The sequence below is a fragment of the Natator depressus genome, chromosome 6 (genome assembly GCF_965152275.1).
Source record: "Natator depressus isolate rNatDep1 chromosome 6, rNatDep2.hap1, whole genome shotgun sequence".
Lineage (NCBI taxonomy): Eukaryota > Metazoa > Chordata > Testudines > Cheloniidae > Natator > Natator depressus.
In genome coordinates, this window is record NC_134239.1 from 54,441,336 (window position 1) to 54,462,222 (window position 20,887).

The 20,887-nt window shown below is 40.6% G+C and overlaps 1 protein-coding gene across 4 annotated transcripts in view; it reads right to left on the minus strand.

Moving 5' to 3' along the window:
- The window catches only part of LRRC4C (leucine rich repeat containing 4C), an 860,187-nt gene that overhangs the window by 128,391 nt on the left and 710,909 nt on the right, over positions 1-20,887 (minus strand). Inside the window, exon 1 of one of the 4 annotated variants that reach the window (XM_074955298.1) lies at positions 18,302-20,143. The exons of the other annotated variants lie outside the window; for them this stretch is intronic. The gene's annotated coding sequence lies outside the window, so the exon portion shown is untranslated. Of the gene's footprint in view, positions 1-18,301; positions 20,144-20,887 lie in introns of those variants that run through there. 4 annotated transcript variants of the gene reach the window in all.

The window sequence follows — 20,887 nt, forward strand, 5'->3', positions numbered from 1 at the left end:
GTTAAGGCATTGTCTTTTTAATCATTCCATTGTACAAAATAAAAATAAATCAATATTACATCCAGCCCAGAACATGCAGGGGCCTGATCCTACAAACTCTTAATGCATGCAAATATTTCTTACTCACCTAAGCGATCCAGGGAAATCAATGCACTGCGTACATAAGTAAGGACTCCATGCTCATGTGTGTAAGCACTTATTCTTATGAGTAAGAACTCAGCTTGTTACCTAGATTTTTTTTAAATTCAGTTTATGCCTCAGGCAAAATAAGTCATGAAAACAAAGTCCACTTGTTAAAAGTCTGAATATGGAGAAGTGGTTAGGGGTAGGACAAAAATGCTGGCAAATTTAGAAAAAAGGAAGTTGTTAGGATGGAGGCATAAGAAGGAAGAAATGGTCTCTGATTCTAGAACTGTATAACTAATAAAATGTTTCAGTGCATAGAATATGCATGCTCTTTTGTCTCTGTTACTCCATGTTGAAGAGTTATGTATTATATATGGTGTTAGTGAATGTAATTATTGCACTTATATTTCATTCTAGGATTGCAAAGTACCATGCAATCATGAATTAACTAAGCTTCCCAACCCTTCATGAACACCTGCACTTCAAGGGGAGGTTTGGTTGTGTAAGGTGTGCAGGATCTGGCCCTGGGTTTATAAATATGATTATTTTCACATTACAAAGAGATAAACTGAGGAACAAAAGAGGTTAAATGACTTGTTCAAGACCATGCAATGAATCACAGGCCAAACTTGGAAAAAATCCTATGAGTCCTGACTCTCAATCCTCTGTGATTAGCACTCTAGCACTGTTCCCCCCAGCCTAATGGATCCCTATAATTTTCCTTTTATCATTTACCCTTTAAAATAAAAAAATTGAAACAGGAAAAACATAATCACTGATGCATATTTTCTTCTGGAAAAAAAAAAAGAAAGTGCTACACTGGGGAAAAACAAAACAAATCAAGAAAAAAAAGTCATTCATTTTAAAACAGATTTCCTTTGAATAACAGTTTTCACTGCAGCTAGCTACAGTATTACCCAATGCTTCAAATGCCAGAGGGAACCAGCTGAATAAAATGTGGAGACTTCTATTCCCCTCCCCCACAAAGAGGTTTATGGAATCTGGTGCTTTGGCAGATAAATCAAAAGGAATACCTCCCTGCTGTTTTCCTACAGTGGAGATATCCTGTCCATAGAGGCACTATCTGATTCCCTTTAAAAGCAATTTATAAAGCAAAAAGAAACACATTCCACATTGGAAAAATGCAGTAGATACTTTAAACAAATACACACTATTTTCCTCTTCCCAAATGTGCAGCCCATTATATTTATAGGCTCTGATCTTGCAAACACTTAGCATATGCATAACTTTACTCTCATACGTAATCCCATTGAAGCTATTGAAACCACTCAAAGTTGAGCTTTCTGGGTGGAGCTTTTGGCCAGTATAGAGTCCCATTGTCTTCCATGAGACTCCATACCAACTCAGGAATCCACCTCCTTGGAAATTTGGCAGGATTAGGGCCATATTTTGAAAGTTTTAACCCTTCACCAAGAACTCTAGCTGAATAATGTTAAGCTTAGCCAGAGAAAGTCAGGGAAATACTTAAATGACTCACTCAGCTGCCCTTCTTATAGGGCTGTTTTTACTTCATTCTGATTCTATCATCCTCTTTTTACAGACCTAATTCACCTCCTTACCAGTTTTGGTCCCCTTTTGCCTTCATTATATTAATGGTCATTGTATTTCGCTATTTGAGTATTTTTAGTTTGTTTGGCAGAAAAAAGTCAGCACAGATGCCGTTTTCTCATTTGTCCCCTCTGTGCACCAGTATCATAACAGCTACAAATATACACAAAACTGAGAAATACCGTTGACTCCAGTCACTTCTGCAGACCAAGAGAGGGAGACATTCTTTGTTCCTAGAAGTATGCATTTACATTTAGCCATTTTAAAATGCATATCGTTTGCTTGCCCCTAGTTTATCAAGCAATCCAGATCACTTTGAATCAGTGACCTGTCCTCTTCATTATTTACCATTTTCCCCAACTTTTGTCTCATCTGCAAACTTTATCAGTGGATTTTGAGTTTTGTTCCAGGTCATTAATAAAAAATTTTAAATAGCATAGGGCCTACTACTGATCCCTGCAGGATCACACTAGAAAGACACCTGTTCAGTGGTGATTCCTCATTTACAGTTACATTTTGAGATCAGCCAGATTTTAATCCATGTAATGTACGCCATGTTGATTTTATATCATTCTAGCTTTCTTAATCAGAATCTCTTGCAGTACCAAATAAAACTCTTTACAGAAGTCTAAGTATACGACATCAATACTATTACCTTTATCAATTAAACTTGTAATCTCATTAAAAAAAAATCAAGTTAGTTTGACAGGATCTATTTTCCACAAAACTCATGTTGATGTGCATTGAATATATTACCCTCTGTCACAGGGTAGCTGGTCCCTGTGGATACACTGAGCCCAGTTCCCCTGGATCAGAGCAATTGAATCAAACCAAAGAGGGCTGGAGCTACACCTGGGCCTATAAAAGGGCTGCTAATAGGCAGCTAGGAAAGACTGAGATAGGCTGAGCCCTGGGAAGGAAAATCACACTGGAATAGAGACAACTCCTGTTGTGGGTCCCTGGAGTAAGGAGCTAGGTACTCAGAGAAGCTCTAGGAGGAGAGCAAAGCTGACCGCAGCTGAGAGACTGCCAGGAGCTGGAGTGCCAGATACCCGTAGGAGAGGTGGCCCTGAAGAACTGAGTTAAGACGATTTTCTGTTTGATAACCTCTGTTAAAGAAACAGACCTCCTTGAAAGGACTGGATGTGGCAGCACATGCTTTGGAATCAGGGAGAAGGGTCTGGTGATGCACTCCTTTAATGCTTTATTAGTCAAGTCCCATATCATCCAGTCCATTATTTTGCCTGGGACTGATGTGAGACTGACAGGCTTATAACTACCTGGGTTATCCCATTTACCCTTTTAAATATTGACACAACATTAGTTTTCTTCCAGTCTTCTGGAAATTCCCCAATATTCCAAAACTTATTGAAATTTAACATTAATTGTCCAGCAAGCTCCTCAGCCAGCTCTTTTAAAACGCTTTGATGCAAGCTATCCAGAACTGATTATTTTAAAATGTCTGATTGTAGTAGCTGCTGTTTAACATCCTCCTGACATATTGGTGGAATGGAAAGAGTGTTATCATAAGCTCTGACTACTGCATCTGTTTTTTTTCCTAAATACAGAACAAATGTGTTTATTGAACACTTCTGGCTTTTTCTGCATTAATATTGAAATTTCAACATTTCCATTTAGTAATGGACCAATACCATTTTTAGGATTATTTTTGTGCCAAATATACTTTTTAATACCTTCTACTTATTGTCCTTAACTCTGCTGGCCATAGATTTCTTCTTGCATCCTTTGCTTCCCTTAAAGATTTTCTACAATTCTTAGCATCTGATTTATATTCATCACTTACCACTTCCCCTTTCTTCATTTGTTATATATTATTTTTATAGCTGCCTTCACTTGCCTGTAAACCAGTGTGGGTTTTAAAAACCAATATGGCCTCCTTCCATGATTGTGGCTTTTGGGGCATCTAGTAACTTCCTCCTCCCAGCTGATTTGGCTCATAATTGTTTTCAGTTTTGTGAAATTGGCCACTTTAAATCTCTATATCACTGGTTTGGATTTCATTATTATCTAGCTGATGCATGTGATCTCTAGCAGTCAAAAATGGAGGCACTCAAAGTCCCTGGTTATTAAATTTGGGCCTAAATGATTTGCCCAAGATCCCACAGAACACTCTGTAGCAGAGGCAGGAACTGAGCTCAGACCTTCTGACCGTCTTGAAACTTTTGTGCCTTAGCAACAAGACTACCCTTCCTAACTACAAAGAGATATGGCAGTACACTGTATGTTTTCAAAAAATCTACAGACGTTAACTAATTAATCATCACAGCAGCCCTGTGAAATAGAGAAATAGTATCCCCATTTTACAGAAGAAAACAAAAATGCTTGAGATCCCGGGGCTAGGAATTGCCCAAGGTCATGTAGCAAGTCAGTGGAGGAGCCAGGATTAGAATTTAGGAATTCCTAGTTCCTAGGTTGCTGAGCATATTATCTCGATTAAAACGGTTACATGCATCTCCTTTATCTCTTTGCTTTATTATAGATCATTACAGAAAATCAATGCAGCATTTGGGAAGCTGCAGCCTGCTTTCTCAAACTAATTCAGCTGCTAATATAATTCCACTTCTTACATACTATATATCCTCTTCCAAAAGGTTTAGTTCAAAATGATATGTATATATACAGCATATCCAGTTAAATAAATATATTTGTATTTTTTTTATGTCAATATGAAACAAACTCCAGATTTTCCTGTTAAGGACAGTAGCATCTTAATAAACTGTGTCTGTAAAGACAAGTACTGATGCATTTTGGATTACTGGATCGTGCAAAAGCTTTTCATGATACGCAGATTCAGAAACGGATAGAAACACACTTAAGAAAATCTGTATTTCTCTTCCTGCATCTCCCCTTGGGCTGTGACAATATGGAAAAGAGCAGCTACTTGACTGTTTTATCTGTTCCCTAGTGTGCATCATGCAGCAAGAACGACAATGATCCTATTGTTAGAGAAGCAGGATAATGGAATATTTGATTTTTTTTGTTCTCATAGGGATTTTGATGCTATTATTACATGTCACCTTCTATATGAATGGTGCTTAACAGATATACTGATAGCAGGACTTTACCTCTAAGGCCTTACAGTCTATGGCACACACCTGGTTAAGTGTTAACTTTACAGTTGTGAGTAACCACACTATTAGATAGGAAACAGAGTAGGAAAAAATACGTTTTTAAAGGACTTTAAAAACAAACAAATACATAAATCTTGCAATATTTTTTGGAAAAACTTATCTAGATATTTTATATAGTGTATTGATTACATACATGTTTGCAGTGGTTCATTTTCTTTCACATTTAGGATTTCAGATATACATTAAGATGCAACAGAAAAGCGAGAGCTTTTAATGTACTTGATTTGAAAAATGTCAGAAACTGAGCTACCTCAGGCACTGATCCTACAAAGTGATTGCCAATGGCAGACCCTTAACCCTTTGTAGAGACCCATCAAAGTCAATATGGCTCCACATGAGTTCTGTAGCCTAACACATTCGTTCAGCTTGCAAGACTGAGAATTAAGTAAGAACAAAAAATGTGACAAATGGAAATACATGTATCTTTTGCTTCTGGTTATCATGAGATCAATCAAGAACAACAAATTAGATTCAACAGATGGCTTTACAGTCAATATCCGTTGACCATGCTGTAGGAAGGCTGGATATGGAGTCTAGATGCAAGCATACTACTAGGTTCTTGGGTTCTTTGGGACATCTGTATTCTAAAATTACTCCTGCCTTAGAAAACACACACTTGCTACTCTACGATGTCAACTATGGAACCAGTGATGGGACATCACAGACAACCATCACCCAGGAGAAACTCAGCTCTGGGTCTGAGGAGTGGAATGACTAAAGGTAGTTTTGTCAATCAAACTAAATTCTTACTGGAAGCTGCTTCCGTCATTTGGCTGCTTCCCAGATGGATGAATGGTTCTGAGAGAGATTGGATAGCTATCTAGGGTGGGAAGGCAAGAAGATATGGGTGGAGGTAAAGTGTTCTGGTCGAGTCTCCGCTGATAGACTAGGGCTTCATTATTTGACATTCAAAGGGGCACTGACAATAACGAGTTACGAGAAACATGAAACAAATATTCAGCTACAATTAATTCCCCTATTATATTCACAGCCTAATGAGTGGAAGAAAGCCAGAAGTATCTGTGATAAAATGAAGGGAGTATACAAAGAAGGAAATACAATACAATACAATATGCAATCACAAAGAAAACTATAAATAGGTAATGGATTCTTAGGGGGTGGGAATGAAAAGAGAATCAGAAAAATCCTAGATGCAGATGCTAATAGGATTTCCAAGACCCTAAGGGAGTTAGACCATTGATTTGGGTTAGGCCAGTGAGATCTGGGCACCTAACTCTCTTAGTCCCCTATGAAAATCCCCACTAGAAGGCTTTAGATCCATCCTTCTTTCCCCTAAGGAAATATGAGAGTGTTCCTCCAAAACCACTAAACAAAATATTTTTAAAAAATGAAAATGATATATCTGAGAATGACACTGGGCTATGGTAGGAAGTTGAGAATGGAGTGGAGAGAGTAAAAGTAAAACAAATAATCACAAAAAAAATGACAACTTAAAAAATTACACACAATTTCTCAAGGCCACCAAATGACAAGAACAGAAAAATAAATAGTTAAAACTATTGTGAGACATTAATTTTGTTGGAGGCATGATGTTTTCTCTACCTAGATGCTTGCACTTCAAAATATTCCTGATTTGGCCAAGACCAGCAGTGCCTGCAGAACTGCTGGGGAATCTAATTTCCTTACAAAGCACTTGATTGTCCTCTACTTTGCATAGAGTCATTCCCACCTGTGCCAAATGAGTGAAAAATTCTACTACTTGGGTTTGGTAGCATCTGACACCCTCTTTGTACAGGTGTAAATGATGACAGAAAGCAGTGGAGAATCAGGCCCATTAAGGTATTGTCTACCCAGAGCAGCAATGCATGCTAATAGGGTGTGATCTCTGAGGTGTACTATTGTGTTACATATTAGCTGTTCCATGTAGACCCTGCTTGTCTGCACTAAATGTTCCCTGGTGCACTTTTAATTTTGCACCGTTTGAAATAGAATTACATTAAAGAGCCAAAGGGAGCCTCTAGTGCACACCAGCAGGGTCCATCTGGACCCATTAATGTGCAGCATATTAGTGCACTTTAACAATAAACCCCGCACAGGGTGCATTACCCCACCATGTAGCCATTTCTCCTCCTGATGCACTGACTCAGTACCCCAATAGCATTTCCTGAAGGCAAACTGCAAGAGGAATATATCCCATTATCCTCTTCACTCCCTGTCTGAAGAGCGGTAAAGAGGAGAGTATTACATTTAGCGTCCATAGAGGATACTATTTTATTTACATATTTAATTACATTTGTGTATTAATTAAGGTAGATTTATACTGCTTGGATAGAGAGTGGTGAGTAGGGGTCAGAAGGTGATATGAAAAGGAAAGCAACCCCTGTCACTTTGTGATATACCTCCTTCCACTCTCGTACTGCTGCAGTATCACTGGCAGAGAAAGTATACTGGAAACTTTATGTTGGGATCTCCTTAGACTTGCAAATTTGGCAAGTATTTTCTAAAAGGAGGTAGATACAGAAACTGGATGTCTCAGGATATGGAACCTGCTAACAATTCACAGTCAGTAGTGACTGAATATAGTTACCTCCAATGGATTGCCCTTGATACCTGAAAGGTTGCTTCTCTCTCTGTTCCCATGACCTCTCATGATAACTACATCCAACTGGAACAATGAAAATGACAACAACTAAGGGAGAATATTGAATTTAGGAGACAGAAACTAGATTTAGACTACGGAACTCTCTCCTATAAGAGGGAAGAAGGACCACAGATCTCACCACTAAATACAGAACATGTCTTTGACTTAGTTTTCCCCCACAAATTTCATTATACACATATCATACACCACCACCCCCACATATATGAACAAAAGTAAAACAGCAAACAAACAAACAAAAACAAACTAATCATCTATTTTTACTAAAGGTTGAGAAGAAAGAGGTAGACACCATTATTGTACAGATCATCTCAGAACTGTTTAGTGATCTGTATGAAATAAGGAGAGTGGGCAAAGAAAGGGAATTCTGTTTCATGTAGGATTTTGATACTTCAAAATTTGGTTCTGGTCCTATTTGGAATTTACCTGGCTTCAGTTTCCAGCCATTGTTTCTTTTTATGCCTTTCTCTGCTAGACTGAAGAGCCCTTTAGTAGCTGGTAGTCCCTCCCCATGGAGGTACTTCTATATGGTAATCAAGTCACATCTAAATCTTCTTTTTGATAAATTACACAGATTGAGCTATTGAAATTTCTCACTATAAGGCATTTTCTTCAGTTCTAACATAATTTTTGTGGTTCTTTTCTGCACCCTCTCTAATTTTTGAACAGCTTTTTTCAAATGTGGACAACAGATCTGGACACAACATTTCAGTACTGGTCTCACCACTGCTGTATACAGAGGTAAAATAACCTCCCAACTCCTATGCCTTACCCCCTTCTATATACATACAAGGATCGTATTAGCCCATTCTGCCATCACAATGGGAGCTCGTGCAATTGCTTGTCCACTATGGCTTGTAAATCCTCTTCAGAGTCACTCTTTTCCATGATACAGTCCTCTATTCTGTAGGTATTGCCTACATTCCTTGTTACTGGATGTATAACTTTGAATTTGGCAGTATTAAAACACATTTTGTTGAATGGGCCCAGGTCACCAAATAATTCAGATCACTGTACAACTGCCCTGTCCTCATCATTATTTCCCACTGCCAATCTTTGTGTCGCCCAGAAGATTTATTGGCAGAGATTTTATATTTACTTTCAGATCATTGATGGAAGTGTTGAATACCCACCCCTGTGAAATCCCACTAGAAATGTCCCTATTTAGTGATGATGCCTCATTCACCATTACTTTGATATCTGCTAGTGAGTCATTTCTTCATTCATGTAATGCGTACTCTATAGATATTATATAGTGCTATTTTAAGCATAACTTATGCAATTCTAAGCCAAATGCCTTACAACAATCTACTACATCTATGCAGTAGTTACCTTTATGAACCAAACTTCTATTTTCACCAAATAATTAAATCAGGTTTCTTTGAAAAGACCTATTTTCCATAAAATCATGCTCATTGGCATAACCTTTTATTCTTCATTGGTTTAATCCCATATCAGTTTATCAATTATTTTGCCTGGGATTTATATCAGGCTAACCAGTTTATAGGTCACCAGGTCATCTAGGTTGCCTTTTCTGAATATTGGCATGCTCCAGTCACCTGATATTTCCGCAGCATGCCATGATTTATTAAAATTTAACATTTGGCCAGAAATCTCCTCAGCCAACTCTTTTAGGAATCTCAGGTGCAAATTATTTGGGCCTGCTGATTTAAAAATGTTTAATACTAGCAGATTGTTATCTAACATCCTCCTCAGTTACTAATGCACAGGAAAGTACTTCATCATCCTCATATGATACAAGTACATTCTTCTACTTCTTTCCAAATAGAGAAAAAATATTTAGTGAAGACTTGTTTCTTTTCCATGTCATTATTAATGGTTTTACTATCTACTATCTAATGTGCCTATACCATTGTTAGGATTTCTTTTGTTCCTAATATACTTTAAACTTTGTCTTATTGTCCCTAACTCTGCCAGCCACTGTTTTTCTTCTTGATGTCTTTAGCTTCCCTTATCAATGTTATACATTTCATAACTTCTAATTTATATCAATTTCTCTCTATTGTTTCCTTTCCCATTTGCTACATTTTTCTAAATTTCTATTTGCTGCCTTTGTTTTGCCACTGAATCAGAATGGGCTATTAGCCAAAGTTGTCCTCTTTCTTGATTAGGGAATTGTGGGATTTTGGCCATATAATACACTCTAAATAATTCCCAATTTTTATTCACATTTTTCTGTCTAAATTTATCCTCCCAATCAATTTTGATAACAATTTATCTCAGCTTCAGGAAATTTGCCCTTTTGAAGTACCAACTATATACTTTACTGTTTGGGAGTTTCCACTGTTTGGTCATCTTGAATGTAATCAGGTCATGATCACTGCTCCCTAGGCACAGGGTCAGATTAACCTTTTGTGGGCCTGGCACCAAAAATATTTGTGGGCCCCAATGGAGGCAGTGGACCATGTTGCGGGGACGTCAGTCCCCAGAGCAAGGGGCCAGCCAGAGGCAATGGGGCATGGCATGGCCGGAGCAGCTCCACTCTGCCCAGCCCAGTGCGAGGGCACTATTTACAAACCAGCAGTTGCCAGACGCACAGTGGCCCAGCTGTCCCTGTGCTGTCAGCATGCCCCTTCCCCTCGGGTACGGGCCCATGTCATGCCACATAGCTCTCCCCCCCCCCCCCCGATTCCCTGTGGCCAGAGGCCCCCTGGACCTGCTATGGCCAGCATCCCCCCACATATGCACAGCACCCTGCACAACACCACCCTTGCCCAGTGCCCCCCTGCCCACAACCCCAGCACCTCCCACAGAACCTCCACTCCCTAGTGCCTCAACACACACAGATCTTCCCTGCCACCTCACAACCCAGCACCCCCCAGAGACCCACTCCCCACCCCCTGCCTTCTGGCTGCATTCACCGGCCTTGCTGGGAGGTGACTTTGTTTGCTGGGCTGATCCAGCAGCGCAGCCAGAGCTGGTCCCAGGGCCGGGAATCACATGATCAGCCAGGCCATGGCCTGCCCCGGCTGGGCTCTCTCAAGACGCAGTTGCCTGGAGGGGTCCAGGCAAACCTCACACATTGTCACCTGCCCCCCACACCTGGCTGAGACTGGCCAGGCTTCTGCACCAGTCCCAGGTAGCTCAGGTCCGGGGAGACAGATGGGGCCCCACAGGTGATGGGAAGCAGAGACTGCCTGGAGCCGGAGATGCACTGGGTCCAACCAGGGGCCTGAGAGGAGCAAGGGGGTGGGGGCAGAGGGGTGAAGAGGAGCCCTCGGCTTGAGGAGCAAGTGGTGGGCGGCGGGGAGTCAGCAGGCACTTCTGAGCATGGGCCCGGCTCCATGGAGCCACTGGTGTCATTGTAAATCTGGCACAACCTAGGCAACCAACAAGTGCCATTTGAATGATTAAATTCATTGTTAGCCATCATTATGAGGGCCAAAATAGGCTGACCTCATGTTGGGTACCAGACCTTTTGTGTTAGAAAATTACCTTAAATAAAATAGGAACTCTACTGTTTTAATGCTGGCTGCACGAGACCACTAGCATACATCTCCCAAACTGAATTTCTCCAAATCAAAATAGTTTTTCTTTCCACGTATTACAGACAGGCGTTGAAGGAACAACTCATCTTGTTCTGTGTGGGGTTTTGTGAGTGCGTGTTTGTCTGTCTGAGACCCCCAAGAGTACTCTCTCCAGGACTTTGGAGTGAGCATATAGAGGACTCTCGTCTCCAAGGCTGTCAAGCCAGTGGCTTTGCCCTTCATGAGATTCACACTAGAGAAAGAAAAATATCAAAAAGAACAATATTCAAAGATGAGTGTCTCTGCACTTTTTCCAATGCAAAGGAGAAAACCATTCTGGTCATAGTTCCATACGTCATGTACATACAAACCTCACATGGGCTTCAAAGAAAGTTCTACCTGCATCTGACTGAAGGGAGCAGGCACTACATGTGAGCAGCCTGAAAGGCTAATGAGGCTATCAAAACTCCTTGGTTGCTATGAAGTAAAGAGTCCCAATTGAAATGAAACTCAGCTCTCCAAAGGATGTATTGAAAATAAAAGCTTGCCTCCAGACAAATAATATATTACCCCTTGTCTAAGAGCCTTCCCTTCAAATAAGGATTCACAATCAGCTTTACAGTCACAGTAAAGTCTTGAAACACCAAACAGCAAAGAAAGAACCGAGCATACCACGTATGCCCTTTGGCAAATAAGGTTAGAGAATTTAATATATGTCTTCACTTCCCATTTCAAACTCTCATGCAATGAGAGAGGGAGAGTGTTAAGTTAACCCCTTTCTCTCTCTGCACCATTTTTCCACCTTCCAGATCACCTCTGTAGTCATTAAAAGGTTAATGACAAAGCTTTAAATGAAATAACTAGGTTACATCAATGTAACAGAATGTTCTGTGCATGTAGTCTTTAAGGATATGGGCACCTAATTTAGGATCCTTTGAGAATCTCAGCCTTAAAGTATGAAGCATTGAGATTTTATAAACAAAAGAGTTGAAAATGTATCTATCCTTCACGTTCACTGGACTTGTGCTTCTGCAGTAACAGATGAAGATTTGGTGAAATAGCACTGATCACTAACATTCTGAACGGCAAAGAGAGAGAAATGTTCCTTCCTCTTTCTAACTGCTTGGGATGACATCAAGAATGGCAAAGGTAACACAGACCACTTGGCAAATACGATAGATAAGGACGTGGACTTTCAAAATGTTAGGAGTACTTGTGGCACCTTAAAGACTAACAAATTTATTAGAGCATAAGCTTTCATGAGCTTATGAAACTTTTCAAAATGTTGTGATTCAGCATATAACTTTGATAATACTTATTTTTATAGAAGCCTAAACTTTTAACCTGTTATTGATTTGGAAACTTAAACAGGTTTCACATTTCAGGGGTGGGAGGGGCAGGGAAAGAAGACAAACAAAAAATAAACCAGAGAATCAATCCTGCCCTTCTGGAAGTCACTGAGAAAACTCTCATTGAGATCAGTGGGAGACAAGAGCTTGGAATTGCAGATTAAAGGAGAAAAGAGGAACAAATACATAAATGAAATGAAACCACGTGGTTGCTTTTAGGCGTTACAGCACAATGGGCCAGCACCTTGACCCTATAGTGGTGTGTGCATCAGAGATTGAACAGATAAATGTCAAATAAGTAAAATCAAAATAATAGTTTTGTCATTGTACATGATTTTATTAACGTTAATGACACTGTATAAACACTTCACCGTGTCAGTTACCCCTTCCCAAAAATAAATTACCCTGTAGATCAAAACACATAATACTGCATGGCTCTGAGAACTGAATATGGAGGAAGAAACTTTCATCTCTAGGTCACTAGTTCAAATTCTATTCAAGTCAGCAGCATCTGAACGTGTTTAACCATCTGATGGCTAGTCAGTTGCCTAGGTATATGAAGTGAATTGATGACCTCAGTCCAAATCAAAATTAGCAAACTTTATTGACCATCTCAGAGATGCCAAGGATTGCTCAAATTAGGGAAACTGTTTTAGAGCCTGTCCCAGTTCTGAAGGTGAACCTTACCTTAGGGTTATGACTGAGGCATTCAGACAGCTAATGTGAGTGCTGTACTTAATCTTGTGGATAAATAGATGACTACATTCCACTAGTGCTAAATGAGAAGACCCGAACTACACTAAATACCTTTTTAAAAATTTAATACAGTACTAGGCTCTCAGGATTGGGTATGACCTTCAAAGCATCCGAGAACTATTCTTACACATATAGCGGTAAAAAAGTACTAACTATTGAGGCTCTTCAGAAGTCAATTTCACATTAAATTGGCCACGTGAGCGTGACAGAAAAACATATCCTTGTTTCCATGAGTTATTTTGTTGCATCAGGCTTCATGGATCCAGCTGCTGCAAAAAATAATCAAAGGGAGATCCCTCCACACAAAGGGCATCTCCAATGTCCTGAATCTTTCAAGACAAAAGCCTTTCTTTTGCAGTGACTCTCTTGAGCTGGTTTTAACTAATTCGACATGGGGCCAACATCAGTGTTATGTTAAAAAATGCACTGATTTCAGTGGTACGTTGCACACAAACACTCCTGCATGGCAGGACGTGTTCTGCAGCAATTGCAAACAGAGACTTTGCTCAGGGATCCAGTGCTGCCTCTCTCTCTCTCTTTTGCAGACAGCAAGATAAATCTGGTCCTTGCTTTATGAAAGCAGAATTTACAGAGCTTGTAGCATTGTGGTGTTCAAATCTACAGAAACTCTAGCATATGCCTGCAATGCATTTTAATCCACCCAGTGATTAGAGGAATGGATTGAGTCCTAGCAAGTTCATTGTTCTTTCTAATTGTCAGCGACTGCTACACTTCACTTGCCTGCAGCTATCCAATTAACATATCACCACTACACAAAATATTGTAATATGCTCGGTGTCCTCACAACAAGAAGCAGCCTCACACTCCACTTCCATCCAGCAGTTCTATCTTAATTAGGTCTCTTGTACATTAACAGATCTGAGGGTAGAACTGCAGAAGGCCAGGGACAGACAATGAGGCCATCTCACTCTTTTGCCTATTGTTGTGCCAAGTTCAATAGGAATATTTGTTGTTGTTAAGAAAAGCTCAACTAGAGAAATGAAAAACATGTAACTTGTGCCCCAAGATATTGCCATGGCAACATTTAAACAATGAACAGAAAACCCTGCAGGATTCTGTTCTTGCTTCCTTGGATACCAAATGTAAATCTTCACTCCCTCTTTTTGTGCATATGCGTGCCTGACTTTGGCTTTTCTCTCTAATGTATATAAGAATATTCCTGCTCTCCCCCACCCCGATCACTTTTTCTTAATTCATCCAGACAGCTTGTATATCTGCAATTAAAAGAGGGGGAGGGAACACACAGTAGACAACAAAACTCTCTGAAGGAGAGAGAGAATGAATAGCTCTGGAGCTGTACAATGAAACATGGAGCCCTTCATCTTTTGGTCATGGGATAAAGGCAGTCTTGCAGAATTCTTAAAAAAATTTACCAGTGATGGCAAAAAAAGCTACTTTCCTGTCCTTTACTCCATGATGCTGATATTGGGGAGATGTGTGTGGGGGACCCTCCTAAAGACAGTTTTCAAGAAGTTATTTCCTGAGGTGAATGGAATTGTACAAGGCTGGTTAGTTCCAACCTTTCTTGCCAAGCTTTAACCACATGAGTAATCAATCACCTTTTAAAGCAGCAGGGTTGTTCATTTCCTTGAGGCTGGTGACATGAGTAAGGATATGCAGGATCAGGCTCCAGGTAGGCAGTGATCTAAGCCACTACTGCTTGGCAGAGATTTGGATGCTCTAGAAATAGGCTGGTGAATCTCCAGTCCTCTTATTTGTGGACAGGTGTCCACATTGCAATTGGAGCTAATTGCCCCCTTTTTTGTAAATCTCATCAGAGAGGTCAAGGGATCTCTCCAGTTCAAGGTGGAAACACATTGAAAGGATTGGGAGTGAAGTTTACACTGCAGTTAGTTGTGATGTACTCCCTCCCCCCCATCCCCACAGTATATACTAGGGACTTCAGCCCCAGGGCTGTCAAACAGGTGCTTTTCACCAGCGTCAAATTTCCTCTACATTTTAAATAAGGGGAAACAAATCTTAATGAAAACGCAAGTCACTGTTTTTAACCCTCCTGAAATCCCACATACATACTGGTATGTCTTGCTATAGAGGGTCTCCATTTTCATACTGCTGATTGATGTAACTACTGCGAGAATGACACTGGCTAACCAGGTGCAATAGAATTAGTTTTTAAAGATACTCACACCTTATCTTAAACTCTTAATATTTTGATAATCTCTTCCGCAACCTTTAGCTTACACTGAAGGAGCAAAATATGAGTTTATAAATCTATGTCTATATAGCATATAAATATGTTGACATTCTATTAACTGCCTTTACAAGTCTTCTTTTCCACCAAGATTACAATCCTAGTCACAGTGATCCGGAGGCTACTTCAGCAATAAAAACTGATCTGGGGCCCACTATACTTCAGTGAAAGACCTTTCTGAAGTGTGAAAAGACCTGGATTGCCTTGGTTTTATATCAGCAATAACTTCTGCATCACAGCCACAGATTACCAAGAGAGGTTGCATTTTTAGATTAAGTGATCTTTTGGCCCCAGGGGAGCAAATACAACAAATAAAATAGGGCCCTCATACACAGTATTCTAATTTCTTCTGCATTGGCATTTGACATGTTACTATTCACATAACTGCTCACTATTCACACTGTACTTTCTCTTCACACACACTATTCATACCAGTTTCCTACCTGCCAAGGTAATTAACAGATGGTTTACCCAATACTCTGAAAATGAAGGCAGCTTGCATATCATATATTGCTGAATGCTACACTGGTGTTCTGACACGAGAGATGGAAATAGCAAAATCATTTCTACTCAGGTTCCCATGAAATCCTCACTTTTCATCTCATTTTGTTATCTATCATATTTTTACCATTTTTATCTTGCCCAGCACCTTAAGATCTAGACAACATCAGAGTGCAAATTATTTGAACGCAAAACACTCTTCTATTACATCACTGAAAGAGTTACATTCCATGTGTCTTTGGCTACTTTACCAAGTGAGTGATTCATGGAAGTGTACAACTACTGCATCTTTAGAAGCTGAGACACATCTTCATATTTCTAATGTTGACAAGCTTTGCCTATTTCATAGCCCAGATTTGTATCTACATTTTCTTCAGCACATAAAAAAACCCCTCGTGCTATTTACTGTAAAAAATGAATCAGGCGTCCTATTGTCAAAGACTAGACTGGCTTTCCCTAGAGGTTTTCTATTTATGGGCTCACTTTGCAACAATCCAGTGAAAAGCTTGAAGATTTTTTCCCACCTCACTTGGCCAGCTTCTCTCTCTTTCAGTAATTACTGAGCAACAGTTTAAACACACATTTAACTGCTCTATTACTGCAACTGGTGATGTCAGTGTAGCCCCAATAGGGCCCAGAATTATGATAAGATATTCAGGACCTTACACAGGGTTGAGGAAAACAATGCGATTGTTTTCACAGACTAACAAATTTATTGCCCACTCAGTGTCCCCACAGGAAACACCTTTCCAGAAAAATAAACGAGACTGAAAACATTCCATACTAAACATGCTTAGTTAAGGACTTAAGAGAAAGGTAAGAATAGATGTGGATGTAAGGGATTTTTTTTGTAATTGTGCCAACTTGCTTCTTGTTTTAAACCCAGCAGAATAAAATGCCTGATTCTGTGCCCATGGCAAACAAAAATCCCTTGGACCTCCCTGGGAGCAGGATTGCCCCTAACATCTTTTATCCTTCCCAAGTAACCAACGTTTACTTTAAGGGACATGACCTCTGAGGAGCAGAAGAATGGGATATTTTTTAACGGCAGAAACTCTAATTTCCATTAAACCAGTAAGGTCAGGAAGGTTTCTATCAAATAAATAGGGCAAGTTTTGGGGGGGGGGTTTACCTTTATTTTATTATTATTATTATTTTATTTTATTGCCAGAAGTTCTAGCTATGTTGAACTTGTGGTTTCTAAGACAGAAAGCCTGAGAAAGAGGGAAAGATTGTCAGCAAGTGAGGAGTTCTAATCAAGATCTCTCCCCTTCCCCTATTAGATTGCAGCTAAAGGGAGCGGGGGGAGGAAATCAGTGGTGATGCTAATTCTGCACATTGACTGGCAAAAATTGCCATTATCTGCCCATTATGGGTCATTTATTTGTGTGTTTGGGGTCCCCCTCCAACTTCCTTCTTCACTACATTCCAGTCTATTCCAGTAAAGACCTTCAATCTGAGTCCCTGGACATGGAGGCCAGGGTTGGGGGCAGGGAAAGGGAATATCTAATAAGCCAGCAGCTTTGCCAGCAGAAAAGCGAGGAGGAAAGCGGCACTGTTCCCCACTAGCACACAGGGACCCCCAGTTATTTCAAATACCATTATCCCGCTTTTATTCCCCCAATCTCCGTTTCTGTAGGCAAGGACCGACATAATTAGTGGATACTAGCTCGGCCCATTATCTACCCATCTCTCCTAATCAGTAAACCCTACCAGAGACAGACTCGCTCTCTCCCTTTTTTTTTTTTTTTTTTTTTTTAAAGTTAACTCCTAACGCTGCAGAATACTATCTGTTTATCAACAGTAAATCTACAACTGCTGTGAAAGCCCTCTGGGAGCGAGAGGGATTTACCACCAAACCACAACAAATTGCCTAAGAGATCTGGAGCACATCTGTGGCAAGTATCATAAACTCCCCTTCAATAGTGAATACCCATCCCCATTCGCTGCTGATAACCGTCCTTAATCACTCCGTGCACAATGTAACGTTTCTCCCTGTACTGCCAGCCCCCGCGTCCCCCGCCCCCCAAAAGCCATCCACCCTTCACCCGCCTTCCTTATTATCATTTTCCATGTTAATACACCATGTTGAGCTGCACGGTCAGGTTGCATAATAAAAATTAAATTGGATCCCTTCGATTTCCAATGGTCAAAAGGGGGGGGGGGGATCGTTGTGCATCAAACTCCTGAGGCTGCCGTGCAACTTGCCGCGCTTGCACAGTTTGGGCAATCAAGCAGCACACCACCACACACTGCAGGGGCTTCCTTGGGAGATTTCTTTGCTAGTGAACATGTACAAACCCTGCAGATGCAGGCATCTGCAACATCCTCCCGGGGCTTGAATTTTACTAACCATAACACTGGATCTACCGTAAATTATCAGTTATACCCCCCGCCCCACCAAATCAGTTCGTATAATTCACCAAGATTGTATCCGAAGGGAAGAAAGCGAGGGGCATGATTTCTTTCCCAAGAAACAAGAATAAGAAAATATCAAAGGCACTCACTGTATTTCAGATTGCACAGAAGACTATCCAGATGGAAATCCGAGTGTTTAAGGGGGGGAAGGGGAAAAAAGGCAGGAGGTGGCAAACTATTTCATTGCAGCAGCGAAGCGAAAATTAAAAATAAGGAATTAAATTAAAAATAAAATATCCAACTTCAATTTTCGATCAATTTCAGTCCATACAGGCTCCAATCCAGCCCAACCTGCTGTTTTTTTCTCCCTCACCAGATTCTTCTTCTTTTCCACTCCCCCACCCCTTTTTTTTTCCCGTCGCTCTTAACTTTTCTGCTTAAAATGGTCGTAGTTGTATCATTAAATTCCTGTCTTCTTGGGGGAGGTTTTTTTTAAAAAAACTAAACATTTAAAAAATCCCTCAGAGCAAGAATGGTCCTTCTCCTTTCTGAAACTTTTCATTCCAGTGTGGATCCTTTTCCTAGTTTCCTTTCTTTGAGGGTTTTTGCCTTTCTGGCTCCTCTGTTCTCCATTGCCAACTTTTTTTTCTTCTTCTTCCTTTGGAGGGTAGAGAGAGGTTTCTTTATTTTAAACAACCCTCTATCTGAAGTGAGGCCGTTTGCTTTTAATGCATTTTTTGTTGTGACTGTTAAGATCCAGGTCTTTCCAGGCAATTTTCTTCTCCCCCCTTCTTTGCTGCACTATCAATTATCCAATACATGTGTTTCCACGTTAGATAGGGGGTTCCCATCTTCTGTTTTCCCTATTTTCCTCCACGCACACCTTCACCAGAGTGTCTTCTTACATTTAGAATGTTAAAACAATAAACTTTTGGTCTCTCTCTCCCCCCTCTCCAAAGATCTGATTAGATTTCCAATCACAACCCAGTGCGCAATTGGATTTTTGATTTCAGAAAGAAGCCAGCTATTCACAGCATCATCACCATTCTCCTCTCTTCAAACTCCACGTTATCTCCTTTTGCCTTCCCTCCAACTCCTCTGCATTTTCATCATCTCACATTAAATGGAAATGGGGTGGGGGAGAGTGGAGGAAAATTCAAGGTTCCCACCAGCTGTCAATAATAAATCCATCCCTTATTTAATTTTTTTTACACACGTGGGGTGGGTATTTTTGACTCTCCCTCTTCTCTTTGCCCCCACTTCTCAAAATCTTCCTGACGTTAAAACTCCCGCGATGGGGCACAAAAGCTCCCTGGGGAGGCGTGATTTGTCCTCCTAACTCTGAATTTCACAAGCACGGGGCTCCCCTTCCTCTTCATTTCTGCTTCCTCTCCATCTTTTGTCCAGCAGGAATAAAGATCCAGCAGTATCGAGACGGATAAACTTCTTCTATTTCTTCTTGGGAGAGAGAGAGAAACACACACACACACAGCCCTCCAATCTCTGCCTCCCTTTTCCTCCCCCTATCTATTGCAATTGCAGCTCTGATCTCATTGCCAAGATCAGGCTGGTATATTTCAGATCTACAAGTTGGTATCCCCTTCTGCACAGCAGTGGCTTAGGCTCCCATCTTCTTCCACATTCCAGTTACCTTCTCCCTTCCTCCCTCCTCTCCAAGATGACACATTCCCAGGAGCGCAGCCGCTTCTTTCATGCCTTATCCCAGAAATGCACAGCCCTTTGCACCGCAGAAACCTTTCCTCCCTGCCATCAGCTTCAGCTCGAACTCTCCCTACATATATTTATATGTGTGTATGTATATGTATTTACATATATCCAGTTCCAGTCAGCTGCTGCGGGGAGTAGCTTTGCGCTCTCTCTCTCTCACCCCCCGCCCCCACCACCTTTGCAATGGCACCTCAGTATTTCCAAAGGTCCCAGGATCAGTCTTTCTGCCTACACTCGTCCCTTCTCCCGTCTTCAATTCTCTCTTCTCCCCCCCCCCCCTTTTCTCTGCTTGTGATCAGTAAAATACAATTACCCAATTACCTCCCATCATCTTAGCACTGATTGGTCAATTGCATTAACACTTGATGTCAAGGAAAAGGGTACAGGAGCTCTTGTGATAGGGCACTGCTGCCACCTGGCGGACAGTCTGGGAACAGGCTCACTGTTACCTCAAGAAACCTCCAAGTGCGAAGGAGTAATTGAAAAACAAAGCCTCGTCTTGAGAAAAGGAATGTCAAAACTCATTTTCTTAAAAGCCTGCCTGATTGTGGCAGCTCAACTGTGCTCACAGGTACATGCCTAGCCACAGAAGGATAGGGAAAGTTAATGATTTTCTATAAAATCACTCCTTAGAAATCTGTTATATTTCATTTTACTCAGTAATTTTCTCTCACCTTTTGTGGCTAGGCATGTAATTGTGAACACGACGTCCATATATACCTTTACATATATACATGTTTACATTACACACACCTAAACACACATTAATACACATTTAAACCATTTATCTCCATAATTTGAAGAAACCCAAGTGTCACTCAGTACAAAACACCTGCACATTAATTAACAGACTGGAAGATCTTTAAAGTGCCTTATGGTTTCAGGAGATTTGTGAGCAGTTAAGTGGCACGATCACAATATAATGGCCATGTTTACACTACGAGCATTTCAGCAGCACAGCTACAATGCCATAGATATGTTTCTGTAATCTCATAATTGGGTACGGC